The following is a 16,672-nucleotide window of genomic DNA, read 5'->3' on the forward strand; positions in this document are numbered from 1 at the left end:
GCCTGCCCTGTATGGTTCATCACAGTTGTAACACAGGTTTTTTTGCCCTGCGGTCAGCCATCTCCAAACTTGTTAATTTTTAATATACTGGGTTGGTGAGTTGCTAGGGCGTGTATTTGTTGCCAAAGTAGTAATTGGATTATTTTTGGGCGGTTGCACTGTTGGAAAGGTCACCTGAGGTGAAGTGTGTTGCCTTACTTGCCAACCAGTAGAATTGTTCCGTTCCCCTTACCAAATTGTCCTCCAATTTTGAAATTTTTGTCTTGTTTCTAGTGCTCGAGCCAAATCAGCAGGTGCATGGAGCTCCACCTCTAACCTTAAGGACTCATTAAGGCTGGCTGTAAATAAATTGACCTGCTGGTCTACGCAAACCATCCAGCTGGCTCGGGCCAATTTTTCTTGGAACTATTTTTTATATGTTCCACTGAGCTAGTTCGTCTTAATAGCACCAAATCCCCCAACGGGTTGTTGTGTGCTGGAGGACCAAAAATTCTTTGAACTCCTTCCAATCCAGCACCAGTCTGTCCAGCTCGACTTGATGAAACCAAAGTTTTGCTTCATCGAGCATGTGGAAGGCAGCCAATCCCACCTTATATTCTTTGCTATTTATTGATGGATAAAAAATTTCGCACCTACCTTATTTTTTTGCTATTTATTGATGGATAAAAAAATTTCGCACCTATGTAACCAAATCATGGGGTCGTCTGACCCAGTAAAAGTAGGAAAATCAAATTTTGTATACCTGGTGGGTATAGTGCCTCCTCCTTGGTTGAAATTTCCAGTCTGCGTAGGGAAACCAATGCGCCATGCAAACTGCCCTCTCCCACACCCCCCCCCCCCCCCCTCTTCTGTTGTGCGAGTTTTCCTCTCCTCTTGGTTCTGGGGTTGAGTTTCTTCCAGCCAGAAGATTCCCAACATACCTGAGAGTCTGTTGATCTGGAGATTCAGGCTTGGGATTTGTTCCAACTGCTGGATGATTTGAGCAAACCTTCTCTCATTTTCTGCATGTGCATCTGCCTACGCATTCTACACTCTGACCACTAACTCTCTTAAGTCGTCATTGCTGAAATCCCCAGTGTTACCCTGCTCTGATACCAGATTATTGTGGTCCCGTGCCATGGATCGAGTAACTTGGCATGGGATTGGTGAATCCAGAATTTGATGGACGAATTCAGCACTGGAAGGTGTTACTGCTCTCGGTTAAGAGGTATAGGAACCTCTTGTGGAACTCGGAAAAGAAGTTAGTAAACCTCTTGCTGCTCACGGGAAGGGAGGTTGAGAAAGCTCTTGCTACTCACGAGAGAGAGGTTGAGAAACCTCTTGCTACTCATGAAAAAGAGGTTGAGAGACCACTTTGCTCTCGGTATGGGATTATGGAAAAAGAGAAATCAAATTCAAGAGGGAACATGGACCTAGAGGTCGTTAAGGAGAACTCCAAACCCTAGAGCTCATCAAGGAGAACTCTCTACCTTGTCTAACCTAAAATCAGACTTGTTTTCTTTCATTCTCTTTCCTCTCTAAGAAGGGTTGACACAAACAGAGTTTAGGGTTTTTAAAAAATTACACTTCCACCCCTGAGGCATTCTAAGTTAAACAATTAATCAAAAAATAAATTAGAAACAATTAACTCAGTGACTCAGTGGTGCCTCCTTTGTATGACTCAGTTAGCTATTGAGTCCTCAACACTCGACCTCTTTCATATCTAATGTGTAATATTTAGAAGGGTTGATGCATGAGTTATTTAGCATTTATCAATTTTGTGACAAAGGAAACAAAGTTTCATTTGAAATTGACAAATGCTTAGTAAAGAACGAAAATGATGAACTAGTTCTAAAGGGACGTAGAAATAGGAATCTCTATGTAGTGAACATAGTCAATTTTCCCTCAACTAGTGCCATCTATTTAGGTGAAAAAATTGACAAATTTTGGTTGTGGCATAAGAGATTAGTACATTAAGGAATGGATTCCTTGAACAAACTAGTAAAAAGAACCTAGTGAGATGTTTCGGATCAAAAATTTTTAAGAGAAAGACCTTGTGATGCTTGCCAACTTGGAAAGTAACACAAAGTTTCTTTCAAATCTAAGAATGTAGTTTCAACCTCTCATCCTCTTCAACTAATCCACATGGACTTAGTTAGACCTACTCGAACCTTAAGCCTAAATGAGAACCATCTCACTTTAGTGGTGGTGGATGACTATTCAAGGTTCACTTGGGTAGATTTCCGAGCTCATAAGGATGATGCTTATTCAGCCTTCACTAAACTATGAGAGAAAGTCCAAAAGGGGAAAGGCTATAGCATTGTCAAAATTAGGAGAAACCATGGAGGAGAATTTAAAAATTCACACTTCGAGGAATACTATACAAAGCATGGTATAGACCATACATTTTTTGCTCTTTGAAATTCTCATCAAAATGGTGTTGTTGAGAGAAGAAACCGAACCTTAATTGAAATGGCTAGGGCTATGTGATGTGAAATTTAATTACATCGGCTTTTATACCTCATAAGCGTACGAATCGTTCATGTAATCTAGCGGGAAGTGAGGGTCATATCCACATGGGGGACTGAATTTTATGTATTCTTCAGTCAACTAGCCTAACCAAGTATGATGAATTAATCTGAACTAAACACTGATTATATCCTAAATTATCAAGCAATGATCTAATTAATTACTTGCACAACAGGAAACGTCAACTCTGGATTTTATCGTGATTCGTGCCTCTCTCGAGTGTCACGTAACCACGAATCCGGATTCTCAATCCTTGCGTCTAGCCCCTCTCGGGCGCCTAGAGTTCAAGAAAAGATCAGATTATAATACCAAAATCCAACCTAAATTATAACTCTGTCCTAACTAGCTAATTACTCAAAAAATTCGGAAAACAAATATTCGATAAACATTAATTCTCAAATCAAATTTGATAAACATTCAAACCTAAGTTCAAACTATAGGAAACTAATTAAATTAAAAAATGACTGATTACTCCCCTTCTTCTTCCTCTCTCTCAGGCAGCAATTCCGTTCTCACGGTTGCTGTAATTTCCAGAAATTAAGGGCTTCGAGTTGCAAAAGCTAGCGGCTGGAAGTGGAGGAGACGTCGGCGAAGAGGACTCGAAATCGGCGCTGGAGGAGGTGGTGCGGCGGAAGATGAGATGGAAGCAAAATCCTCTGACCGGCTCTCTCGAGTCTTGGTCGGAGTCAGACTAGGCTTGGGAAGTGGTCGGAAATGCGTAATCGACGCTGGAGGATGGTTGGAATGCAAAATCGGCGCCGAAGGAGCCCTCTCGAGTCAACTCTGGGCATGGCGAGCAGCCGCAACGGAGACTCTCTCGAGCTCTCCTCGAGTCTGTTCTCGGTTGCCGGACAACGGTGGATGACGGTGGCACACGAAAAACGACGGATGGAAGCAAAATCCTCTCGGTCGGCGGTTGCCTCCCTTTCTCCCCCACCCCCCCCCCCCCCCCGAGCTCTATTTTTCTATTGATCGATTGATCGATTTTGCCCTAAAAATCCCTCTCTTTCACTAATGGCATTTTTGTAAATATCTCCTTCTCCACCAAAATTCTCCTGAAATTCCATAATTGAATCCATAAAGGTTTACTCGAAGAAGGTTTACTTGTATCAGTTGTACCCATAGGTAATCATCCGTAGATGAAACCTCTATCCCATGTCACACTTTGAAGAAATCTATGTGTGATTGGCCACTGAAGGCAGTAGCAACATGCATTGAACACAAGTCCTTGAGTTACTCACCATAAGGTTTTCATTCAATACTTCAAGTTCGAACTGGTCAATCCCAAAATGGTTGTTTGAGTACAGACCTCAACTAGGGACCAAAAGTCTAGTCATCGACTACCGAAACCATTTACGCTCTCTGCCGGCAAGAGAGTACCCCGAGTCCATGACGAGGCCGGCATCGCCAGGGGACCTCCAATCAATCAAGACCAGAGTACACCAAAGGTTATCCCAATAAGAATGAATAAACCAAAAATAAAAACGGTAATGTACAAAGGGATAGAAACATGGGGATTGCCCACTGTGTGCTAACTTTATAGTGATAAGCAAGACTCTGACGCAGTCAAGATGAATGGACAAGTTCCTCCAAGAAAATTACCATCACCTCCTCTGGTGTGCGGACATTCTCAAGATATGGTTTGAGCCTCTGACCGTTAACTTTGAAGACCGACCCATCTCTGTGATTGCGGATATCAACAACGCCATGAGGAAACACCTGTGTAACCTCAAATGGACCTGACCACCTGGATCTCAACTTCCCTGGAAACAAATGCAATCGTGAGTTAGAAAGTAAAACATTATGCCCACTAGTAAAAGACTTGCAAAAAATAGATTTGTCATGTAAAAGCTTAGTTCGCTCCTTATACAGTTTGGCATTCTCATAAGCATCATGATGTATCTCCTCTAACTCATTCAATTGCAATTTCCTCTCCTCACCCGCTTGAGTCAAATCAAAATTCAAAGCCTTAATGGCCCAATAAGCTCTATGCTCAAGCTCAACAGGTAGATGACATGTTTTGCCGAACACTAGGAGAAATGGAGACATCCCAATAGGAGTCTTATAAGCGGTTTGATAGGCCCATAAAGCATCGTCCAATCGAGTGGACCAATCTTTCCTATAAAGAGAACTGACTTCTCCAAAATCCGTTTGATCTCCCTATTAGAGATTTCCACTTGACCACAAGTTTTCGGGTGGTACGGAGTGGACACCTGATGATGGAGTATTTCTTCAACAAGGTCTTAAATGCTCTATTACAAAAATGAGATCCCCCATCACTGATGATCGCTCTCGGGGTACCAAACCGATTAAATATGTTTTCTTTTAAAAACTTTACCACCACTCTGTGATCATTTGTCTTACATGCAATAGCTTCAATCCATCTAGAGACATATTCAACAGCAATAAGGATGTATTGATAGCCGAAAGAGACAGGAAAAGGACCCATGAAGCTAATACCCCACACATCAAACAATTCAACAATAAGAATGGGGTTAAGAGGCATCATGTTCTTCTTAGACAAACAACCAGTTTGTTGGCATCTATCACACACACGACAAAACTCATGGGCATCTCTAAATAATGAAGGCCAATAGAAACCACATTGCAAGACTTTAGCCGCGGTCTTTCTAGCACCAAAATGTCCACCACATGCGTGGGAAAGACAAAATTCAAGAATGTTGGCAAAGTCTTGATCAGGTACGCAACGCCTAATGACTTGGTCAGGACACACCTTGAACAAATAAGGGTCATCCCAAAAAAAATGTTTGACTTGGGAAAAGAATTTCAACCGATCTGGTTTACTCCAATAATCAAGAATCTTACGAGTTACAAGATAGTTGACTATGTCAGCAAACCAAGGCAATTGGGATACTTGGAGAAGTTGTTCATCAGGGAAGGAATCATTTAAAGGAAGGGATCCTTCCTGAGGTGCTACACAGATCCTAGATAGATGATCAGCAACAACATTCTCACAACCCTTTTTATCTCGAATCTCAAGGTCAAATTCTTTCAATTGCAAGATCCATCTAATCAAGCGAGGTTTAGTGTCCTTGATGGATAATAAGTACTTCAAAGCAGAATGATCAGTGAATACTATAACCTTTGACCCTAACAGATATGATCTAAATTTGTTCAAGGCAAACACAATAGCTAACAACTCCTTCTCTGTGGTAGTTTAATTCAATTGAGCATCATGAAGAGTGCGGCTAGCATACTGAATGACACAGGGAATTTTATCCGCCTTTTGCCCCAAAACAGCCCCCAATGCATAATTAGAGGCATCACATCAACTCAAAAGGCAAAGACCAAGTAGGGGGTTGGACAATGGGTTCAATGGACAAACATTTCTTCAGTGTCTCAAAAGCATGAATACAGGCATCATCAAAGGCAAAAGCAACATCTTGAGCAAGCAAATTCGTCAAAGGATGAGAAATTTTGCTAAAGTCCTTAATGACCCGCCTATAGAACCCAGCATGGCCAAGGAAAGAATGCACCCCCTTCATAGAAGTAGGTGATGGCAGATTGGCAATTAGGTCAACCTTGGCTTTGTCTACTTCTATACCCCGCTCAGACACTACATGTCCTAAAATAATTACTTCTTTTACCATGAAGTGACATTTCTCCCAATTCAAGACTAAATTGGACTTAATGCAACGGGACAATACGAGTGAAAGATTGTACAGACATGTCTCAAAGCTAGAGCCAAACACAAAAAAGTCATCCATAAAGACCTCTAAAAAGTCACCAATCATGTCAGAAAAGATACTCATCATGCACAGTTGGAAAGTGGTGGGCGCATTGCATAAACCAAAAGGAATGCGTCTGTAAGCAAAGGTGCCAAACGGACACATGAATGTGGTTTTTTCCTGGTCTTCTAGAGCAATGGGAATTTGATTGTAGCCGGAGTATCAATTTAAGAAGCAATAAAAATTGTGGCCGACCAATCGCTCTAGCACCGGATCAATGAAAGGTAGTGGGAAGTGATCCTTCCTAGTGGCGGAATTAAGTTTTCTATAGTCAATGTAGACACGCCACTTGGTGGTAGTTCTTGTGGGAATCAATTCACCACTCTCATTTTTCATTATCGTTATCCCCCCTTTCTTAGGGAAAACTTGAATTGGACTCACCCAGGTGCTATCAGAAATAGGGTAAATGATGCCTGACACAAGCAACCTGATGACTTCTTCTCTCACAACCTCCTGCATATGGGGATTTAACCTACGTTGCATCTCACGGGAGGCATTAGTCCCCTCCAAATGAATACGATGCATGCATATGGAGGGGCTAATCCCTTTTAAGGCACCAAGAGTCCATCCCAATGCATCTCTGTGTGCTTGTAAAACTTCAGTCAATTGTTCCTCCTGCTCAGTACTCAAATCAGAGGCAATAATGACTGGCAATGAGTTCATGGGCCCCAAGAATTCATACTTCAATGTGGGAGGAAGTGGCTTAAGATCTAGCTTGGAAGTTTCAAGAGGTTTGTCCAAGTCAAGATGAAGATCCTGTGGATGATCAGTTGTGACAACCTCATAAGCTTCCTCCAACAGAGGAACAAAACTTAGTAAAGAGTCAACCTCTCAAAAATATGTTTCCTCATCAAAATAGTCCATGTCTAAAGATGTTATGTAAGACTTAAAAGATTCAAGAGTGGATTCGTCATCAAGCATAACAGTCTCTATCTTAAATGCAGGACTCAGATCATTAGACTCAAGTGGATGGTGCCCGGCATTAAACACATTCAACGAGACCTTAAAATTTCCAAAAGACAACTCCAACTCACCACTTTTACAATGAATGACAACATTAGATGTGGCTAAGAAGGGACATCCTAGGATGACAGGAATTTGGTTGGTCACATTGACTACTGGTTCTGTATCAAGAACAATGAAATCAATCGGGAACAAAAATTTGTCCACTTTTATCAAAACATCTTCAACTATTCCTCATGGTATCTTGACAGAACGGTCAGCTAGTTGAAGTGTGATGTGGGTAGGCTTCAATTCCTCCAAACCTAATTGCTGGTACACAAAGAAAGGAAGCAAATTCACACTTGCCCCTAAGTCAAGAAGAGCTCTCTGGATGGTATGTTCACCAATGACACATGAAATTGTGGGGCATCCAAGATCTTTAACTTTAGGAGGAGTGTTGTGCTTCAGAATTGAGCTTACATTCTCAGTAAGAAAGACTTTTTTGTTAACATGTTGTTTTCTCTTCTGTGTACAAAGGTCTTTCAAAAATCGGGCATAAGCAGGGACTTGCCTAATATCATCAAGAAGTGGAATGTTAATGTGAACCTTACTAAACAGTTCCAACGTTTCATGCATGTTGTCTCCTTTCCTAGGTGGGCCCAATAACCTCTGTGGATAAGGAGCTAGTGGGACTTGGTTAGGGATCTGCCTGGCTGTTGGTGGAGAACTTGGAGGTTCTTCACTCAATGATGTGTCCCCATTGTCATCCTTTGACTCCTTAGACTTAGTGGTCCCTACCCCATTGTTCAACTCACGACCACTCCTAAGGGTGGTTATGGCTTTGGCTTGCTCGTGGTGGGGATTGGAACTCGACCCACTCTCATGTGTGCTTTTGGGGTTAGGAATGGTTTGACTCGGGAGTCTATTTTGTGCCTGTTCACTCATGTGGCTGGCCAACTGACTCACTTGCATTTCAAGTTTAGCAATGGAGGACTGTGTATTATGCATGAATAATTGAAGTATATCCTCAAGTGAAGGTTTTTGTGGAATCAATGGCTATTGAGTGAAGTGTGGGCGCGGAGCTTGGGGTTGAGTAAACCCTGGAGGACCCCCAATCTGTGGGCCCTTGGACCATGAGAAATTTGGGTGCCTAACCCAACTTGGATTATATGTTTCCAAAAAAGGATCGTTCCAGTTTGGTCTATGAAAATTATGGACTGCATTCAAGTCCTCAATGAGCTCCGGGTGGGATGAACTAGATGGACACATTTGTGTGGGATGAGATGAATTAGAGCATATGGCACAGACAGTAGATGGGTTAGGAGCAGTTGAACTCTTGGACACCATAAGGGCATCAATTTTTCTAGTCAACCCCTCAATCTTGGCCATGAGCATGGGTGTTTCACTAACCTCGTAGAGACCCCCTCTTTTGGCTGTGGGATCTCCTATCAACATTAAATGACGAACCCCATTGCTGAGATTGATCACTCAACGTTTCAAAGAAGTCCCACGCCTCACTAGCACTATTACCCATCAAACTCCCACCACTCGTTGCATCTACCATGGATCTAACCTGGGGTGTAAGACCTTGATAAAAGTATTACACTAAATGTCATTTCTTAAACCCATGATGCAAACACCTACGGATCAAATCCTTCCATTTCTCAAGCCTTGTAAAAGTGTTCACCCTCCTGCTACATAGAGTTGGAGATTTCTCTCCTGAGGGTTGTAGTTCTCTGAATGGGAAAGTACTTGGACAAAAATTTCGTGACTAATGTATCCCATGAAGTAATGTTGCCCACCTCTAAGGAATTAAGCCAAGACTTGGCCTTATCCTTAAGTGAAAATGGAAAAAATCTTAACCGGAGAGAGTCATCTGAGAAATTCTGGAATTTGAAAGTTGCACAGATGTCTAAGAATTCCTTGATGTGGTAATAAGGGTCCTCCTTCTCCAACCCATAGAATGTAGGGAGGAGTTGGATCACACCCGTTTCAACTCATAACTGGCAGCAGTAGTGGGTGGCAATATAATGCAAGAAGGTAATGTGAAGTTGGATGGGATAAAATAATCCCTCACGGCTCTACGGTCACTTGTTGTAGGTAACTGTAATGGTTCACCCTGATTGGCCATGGTAGCTCCTAACTTGACTTCTGGTGTTTTCCTACAAATATGTTCTACCTCTTCAACAAAGGGAGCAGCGCCCGTGCATAAAAACACAAAAAGAAACAAAACTAACTATCAAATTATGCTAACAAACTGACCACTGAAAATACGAACTAACTAGAAGAAATAAAAATAACTCCATACAAAATCATCAAGATAAAACAAAAACATAAAATTATGAAAGCAGAAAAATAAATCTAACCTAAGACCATGGAGAACAAAGAAATACACTTAATACATACCTCCCCGGCAGTGGCGCCAAAAAATTGATGTGAAATTTAATTACATCGGCTTTTATACCTCGCAAGTGTACGAATTGTTCATGTAATCTAGCGAGAAGCGAGGGTCATATCAACAGGGAGGACTGAATTTAATATATTCTTCAGTCAACTAGCCTAACCAAATATGATGAATTAATCTGAACTAAACACTGATTATATCCTAAATTATTAAGCAATGATCTAATTAACTACTTGCACAACAGGAAACGTCAACTCTGGATTTTATCATGATTCGTGCCTCTCTCGAGTGTCACGTAACCATGAATCCGGATTCTCAATCCTTGCGTCTAGCCCCTCTTGGGCGCCTAGAGTTAAAGAAAAAGATCGAATTATAATACCAGAATCCAACCTAAATTATAATCCTACCCTAACTAGCTAATTACTCAAAAAAATCGAAAAACAAATATTTGATAAACATTAATTCTCAAATCAAATTTAATAAATATTCAAACCTAATTTCAAACTATAGGAAACTAATTAAATTAAAAAATGATGGATTACTCCCCTTCTTCTTCCTCTCGCTCAGGCAGCAATTCTGTTCTCACGGTTGTTGCAATTTTTAGAAATTAAGGGCTTCGGGTTGCAGGAGTGAGCGGTCGGAAGTTGAGGCGACGCCGGCGAACAGGAATCGAAATCGGCACCAGAGGAGGTGGTGCGGCAGAAGACGAGATGGAAGCGAAATCCTCTGACTGGCTCTCTCGAGTCTCGGTCGGAATCGGACTAGGCTCGGGAAGTAGTCGAAAATGCATAATTGACGCCGGAGGATGGTCGGAATGCGGAATCGGCACCGGAGGAGCCCTCTCGAGTCACCTCTCGACCTGGCAAGTAGAAAATGGCAGTGTCAAACTCGCCATGATGGAGACTCTCTCGAGCTCTCCTCGGGTCTGTTCTCGGTTGCCGGACGGCGGTGGACGAAGGTGGCACACGGCGAACGACGGATGGAAGCAAAATCCTCTCAGGTCTCTCTTCTCTCGGTCGACGGCTGCCTCCCTTTCTCCTCCCCCCCCCCCCCCCCCCCCCCCCCCCTCCTCCCATCTCTATTTTTCTATTGATCGATTTTGCCCTAAAAATCCCTCTCTTTCACTAGTGGCATTTTTGTAAATATCTCCTTCTCCACCAAAATTTTCCTGAAATTCCATAATTGGATCCATAAAACTCATTTCAAGAATAAATAAACCCTAAAAGCAATGAAATATAATTCAGGAGAGAAAAATATGCAATATAAACAGTGATTAATGCCAAATTCAATAAATGCATGTTTCATTTGAAAACCGATAAATAACCACCTATAACACAATTATAAGGGTTATTCTATTATAATTAACCTAGTTCTCATGTCAGAATCTAGCATCTATCACTATGCTTCATGCAAACGAACATGCTACACCAGTTTTGGGCCGAAGTTATAAATTCCATATGATTTGTATATGGCCACCCTTCCCAAGATTACTTACTTTAGAACCTTTGGATGCAAGGTGTTCATATAGAAAGAACCAAAGGAAAAACAAGGGAAGTTTGACTTTAGAGATTATATAGGTATTTTCTTGGGTTATTCTACTCATAGAAAAGCATATAGAATCTATAAAAAAACATCTATGAGAGTAGCGGAGTTGGTTTACGTTGAGTTTGACAAGTCCAATTTACCAAATCCAACTCCAATTTCTGATGACAAAAAGGGAAACCTCATTGATTCATCCCTGGGATCTCAACCTTAATAACAAAATCTTGAAAAGAATCCAAATGACTGAATAACCAAGAAGAACCCACCTATTGAACCAAAGAATTACAAGTTCATGGCTAGTCATCCTCTAGAGCTATTTTCCATTCTTGAAGAAGGCCTCTAAAACGAGCCAAATATTCATGAATATTTTCTCATTGTTTAGTGTTAAACATTCTTCAGAGAATATCATATGGCCTGTGTAAGTTGTCGGAGCTAGAGTACAACTTAGCACATGTCTCCCAAATTTGTTTAGCGGTATCAAGATGAATAACATTGTTGGAGACATGTTCTTCCATGTTGTTGATGATCCAACTAATGCCCAAAGTATCTTTTTTTAACCACTTATTATAAGAAATATCTTCTTCATCAATAGGTGGTCCAAGTTTGGTGAGGTGACTAAGTAGGTCATTTGTTATAAGAAACCGGTGAATCAATGTGGACTAGTTCATGAAATTTGACACTCTATTTAACCATGTTTTCTTCAGCCATAATAGGCAATTCAATGTAAAAAAAATCTCCAACAAATAATAATAAAAAAACTAAGTAGAGTTCTTCAACCAACTCGGTTAATGGAGAGGCTTAGCATAGAAGCTAAGGGGGGGTTAATCCAAAATGAACCAGAATGAATTACTCCCGCATTACTTAGTTCATTAGATTAAGTTGTTAGTGTAGAATGCATTACACTTCTTTTGAATCACGTCAGTTCATAGACTCAGGCAAAAAATGGGAAAAGTTGATTCAGACCTTTTTTCCGAATCATTCACAAGAAGCGCGGGATGCACGTTCCCCCCCGCCCCCCACCATGAAAAATTCCTTCCGCTCTGCTTTCCTCCCCCAATTTTTTTTTTCTCTTCTCCCTCTCGGCCTCCCTCTCCTCTCCCTCTCGACCTCCGTCGCAGAGCACGGGAGGCTGAGCCTCTGTCGCAGAGCCTCTCGGCTTCTCGGCCTCCCTCTCTTCTTCATCTCGACGTACCGTGGGAGCGCCACCTCCGTCGTTGTTGCCCGCTGGCCCGCCGTAGTCTCCTGCCGCTAAGGAAGACGACACGCACCATGAGGAAGACTAAGTTTAATTTTTCCTAAATTAGGAAAAATTAAATCAGTGTCATAAAAATAATAATTTATATTTTTTATTTTTTAAAATGAAAACAACATTGTCGTATAACATTAATAGAATACCCTCTGCCAGTGATTCATTGGTAGAAGTTCTACCAGCAAAATGCACTAGCAAATTCTGCCACTGCATTTTTTTTTTGGGAGAAATTTTGAACTTCTACAGGAGAAAAATGCACTGGCAATAGGTCATTTTCTTGTAGTGAGAACCGGATTTTTTTTATTAAAATAATACTTAGGGGGCTGATAAATAATACACTTATCTGAACAAGACACCTTGCTGAAATTTCTAGAAATTTTCCTTCATTTTTCACTTACAATGGTTGTCTTGGACACCCACCTTCATACACCTCTCTTGTTATTTTTTTTCTTCTTAGAGCAGCTTACATGAAACCCTAGAACCCCTACTTTGATACCATATTAGATTGGGGTTTCGTACTTAAAATATTTTAGGATGAAGAGTTGAAGAAGAGAAATAAAATGAGAAGAAATAAGAAGCCTTGACAAGAGAGATAAAGAGTTCGAGTAAAGAAGAAGGAGCCTAGAGCAAAAAAAAGTGAGGAGATCAAATTATGTCTTGAGCCCTCTCTACTCTTATTTATAATGAAAGTAGGATACAAAAAGAGACTAAACTTCCCTTGCATATGATAAAAAATAAAGGGCTAAAGAAACTCACAAATTACAAGTTATGACACTACACTATCTTAATTCATCTTCTCCAACACCGTTATCAAAATTATATGGCTCATTGATTTGGCTATGCAAATCAACATAAGTAGAGGATAGATTATATGCATTATTTTTAGGAGATTTTAATGATTATCAAGTCTAAGTACTCACTCCCCTAATTATCACTTTGGTCTATGATCTATGCCTTATGGACATAATCAATGTCTCATTAATTGATTTATCATCCTCTTTTAATTATTACAAGTCAAACACCTCAATCTAGTAAATAATTTCAAAATTATCTTGTGTTGGATTTATGATAACCATTCGTGGTAGCCAAGTGACCATCGGTACCCAAATTATTTTGGGTCCACTGTCCTCATATTTGAAGTCAATTTTGGTCTTTCTTTGGGGTAGGAAAAATTGCTTCACCTCCTTTAGCTCAGACCTCCTAACTAAGAATTCAAGCACATAGTGACCATGGCATTCACAATAGTAACATGAGACATTATAAGAGGACTTCAATGTGGTTATTGCCACATTCACTCTATGACTGCTACTACAACACATTTTTCCTTTTTTCTCTCGTGGAGTATGATTTTTCTTGTAGGATGGAATTCCTAAAAAGTCATTTGCTCTAAGACCAAAGCTTGAGGCTAGAAAAATTATAGCTTTAAAGGATTTCACCGAGTAATAGCCTAAGCAGGGTTGATCATTCATAAGGGGATAAGTACAGCAAGTGCTGCTTCAACATGTTGTTAAGTTGCAAGGATTTCTCATAACCAAAGAAGAAATACACGTTTGGAATCTGATTCTACATAAGAATCTCTTCACATAGATAATTTTGTAATTTGGAGCATTAAATCAAGTAACTACTTTTTTTGGGAAGTTGCCATAATTCAAAATAGGAACACTTCTACTATTTGAAAAATAAATCAAGGAAAGTTTTTAAAAATAAGATGATCTTCTAAAGATTCTTTCCAGATATTATTAGTTAACAAACAGAAACTTTCTAAGGGTAGATCATGAGATATTTTCCTTCTATTGTTGATCAATAACAGCAACTCAAAAAGTTAAGCAAAAAAATCGGCTTAAATTCGGATCTTCGTATACAACAATATACTAGCATGATCTTTTCTTCTTCGAAAGTGAATATCTTCTTTAAAATGAATCAGATTGATATGAAATTTTCTCCTTATGAAACTAGACTTAAATACCTTTCATCCAAGTATAACTTCTCTTCATGAAATATACTTATTTTGAGATAAATAATTTGATAGATTTTCTTCTCTGTAAACTAGACGAACTGAGTACTCTTTCTTCTTTGGCTAGCATGATCATTGACTCTTCCGAGATCAATATATCTATATAAAAAAAGTCAGATTGAAAATTAGTTGTATAGGTAAGAAAATATACTTACAGATATTGATTATGATATATAATTATCCATATAAAATCTCATTTTTAATGGCATAAAATGGCTCAAAATTTGAAGCTTTCTGCTATTGCACGAAACTTTTCTGCTGCTTCAGATGTTGATTTCTCTTTCTATAAAAATCTGACTTCAACGATTCATTTTGAGTTGAAAACTGGACTAAAAGATATTTCTAATGGTATATAATTTTTTATATGAAAAATAGGCAAGGGAGTAAAACATCCAATGAAAAATAGGAATTTGGAATGAAGACTAAAGGAAAAATGAGAAATATTTCTTTTTTTTTTTTGTCTTCTCCAACTTCTCCTTTTCCATCTTAGATTTTTCCATGCTCTGATACTATGTTGAAACTTAGGAATCTATGATATATAATCTTAGCAGAGGAGGATCAAGGGCTAACAAGAAAAAGAAGAAGAAGAAGAAGAAGAAGAAGAAGAATAGTGGAGAGAAGGATTTAGGAGGAGAATAAGAAGAGTGACGAATTTGGAGAAAAGAGGAAGAAGAACAGGGTAATGGACATTTCCAAATCCTCCCCCCTTAAGTTGTATTTATAGATATCAAAAGTACTAATATTATAAAAATACCCTTCACCCTAATAAGAGTAAATAAGGCACATAAATCCTAATAATTACATCAATGTCACTCTAATTACATCATATCTTCCGACATAGTCGGTATGAAATGATTTTGAAAGTTGAATGGTGATAGATGTTGTTAGAGTTGTTTTGTGTCACTTTGAGCATTGGAGGTAGGGCTAAGTTAGGATCTTTGTCCTTATGATTTTTAAAAACTTTGGATCTTTTTTGGGTTTTTATCTTCTTTTCATCCATTCCTCAAGTGTTAAAAGAGTATATTCTTTTTAATTTTTTTACCATTCTAGATGGTTGTTCTCAATACCTATTATTCTTGTAATATTAGATGTCTTTGTAAGAGAGAATGTCTCAAATGCTTGCGTTGCTTTTATTATAATTCATTATCTCAAAGTGGAGGCTTTGGCTGCTAAAGCTAGTCGTAGTGTAAACTACTCCCTCGTCCATATGGTTATTCATTATTATTATTCATTACATGTTATATTGTTCACAAATTTATATGGATATCATGTCACAGTGATGAAGCGATTGAAGGAGAGGAACCAGTACAAGTTATTGAGGATGATGTAGAGTTTGGACAAGATCAAGAAGAACATGAAGATGATTGGGATGAAGTAATTACTAGCCTATTGTCTCAATATCAGAGAGAAGAAGAAATAAAAAAAAAACTAAATTAGCTAATCATTGTTTTCATAATATAGCAGATTGTGGGACAATGTAGAGTAAAATAGCTCATGTAATATAACAAATTTATTTTTATATAAATATTTTAAATTTTGTATTTGACATCTTATTTTATAGAAATTTTATTGAATAAGTATAGTAATGTATGAGACTGATTAATAATTTCTATATATTTTCTTTAAAAAATGCACTAACAAAGCCTATAAGAAAATTTTAAAAATTTTCATGTAATTGTCTAGTAAGGCACTAATAGGATTTTGTAGTAAAGGTTTCTTGGAAATGTATATCCTAGGAAAAGCACTTTTACCTTTTCTTGGGATATAAATTTCCAACTAGGACACTAACAAGCTTAAGTTTCTTATAAATTCATAATTTAAAAAGGTTATAGAGCCTTACTAAGAAATAACCTAAAAATCTTTAAAAAAAAAACTCTTTAATATAATTTCCAAGAAGTTGACAGAAGAATAACGTTGTGTATCACCAAATCTACCTGAATTTTGACATGGAAAACATAGGTAATGCAATAAGCTTGATTAGATGTTATATCATATAAGGACTCAAGTTGGATTAGTTAGACCATGTCTTGTCTTAAGTAATGAGACATGTTATTTCATTTGATTTAGATAAAATGTCTTGACTATGTACTTAGATGTCCCACTATAGTGATATAATACAAATACAAATTAAAATATGTAAAATGTAATATAATAAGATATAATATATAAAAATATCCATAATTATTCATAGTTTAAATACATATTGGATAAAGGACCCTATATAATATATAAAATAATGCTAAAATATGTAAGATAAATGAAAA

At 38.7% G+C, this 16,672-nt stretch overlaps 1 non-coding gene across 1 annotated transcript; it reads left to right on the top strand.

The window, feature by feature from the left end:
• Positions 1-8,821: 8,821 nt before the first annotated feature.
• LOC137943307 (small nucleolar RNA R71) lies at positions 8,822-8,926 on the top strand. The gene has a single exon (XR_011110643.1). It is a non-coding gene; the product is annotated as a small nucleolar RNA R71 (small nucleolar RNA).
• Positions 8,927-16,672: the final 7,746 nt, after the last annotated feature.

Source organism: Aristolochia californica, unplaced genomic scaffold (genome assembly GCF_029961685.1).
Source record: "Aristolochia californica isolate CCGP_79_NKW_82.1479 unplaced genomic scaffold, dmAriCali1.0.hap1 SCAF_10, whole genome shotgun sequence".
NCBI lineage: Eukaryota > Viridiplantae > Streptophyta > Magnoliopsida > Piperales > Aristolochiaceae > Aristolochia > Aristolochia californica.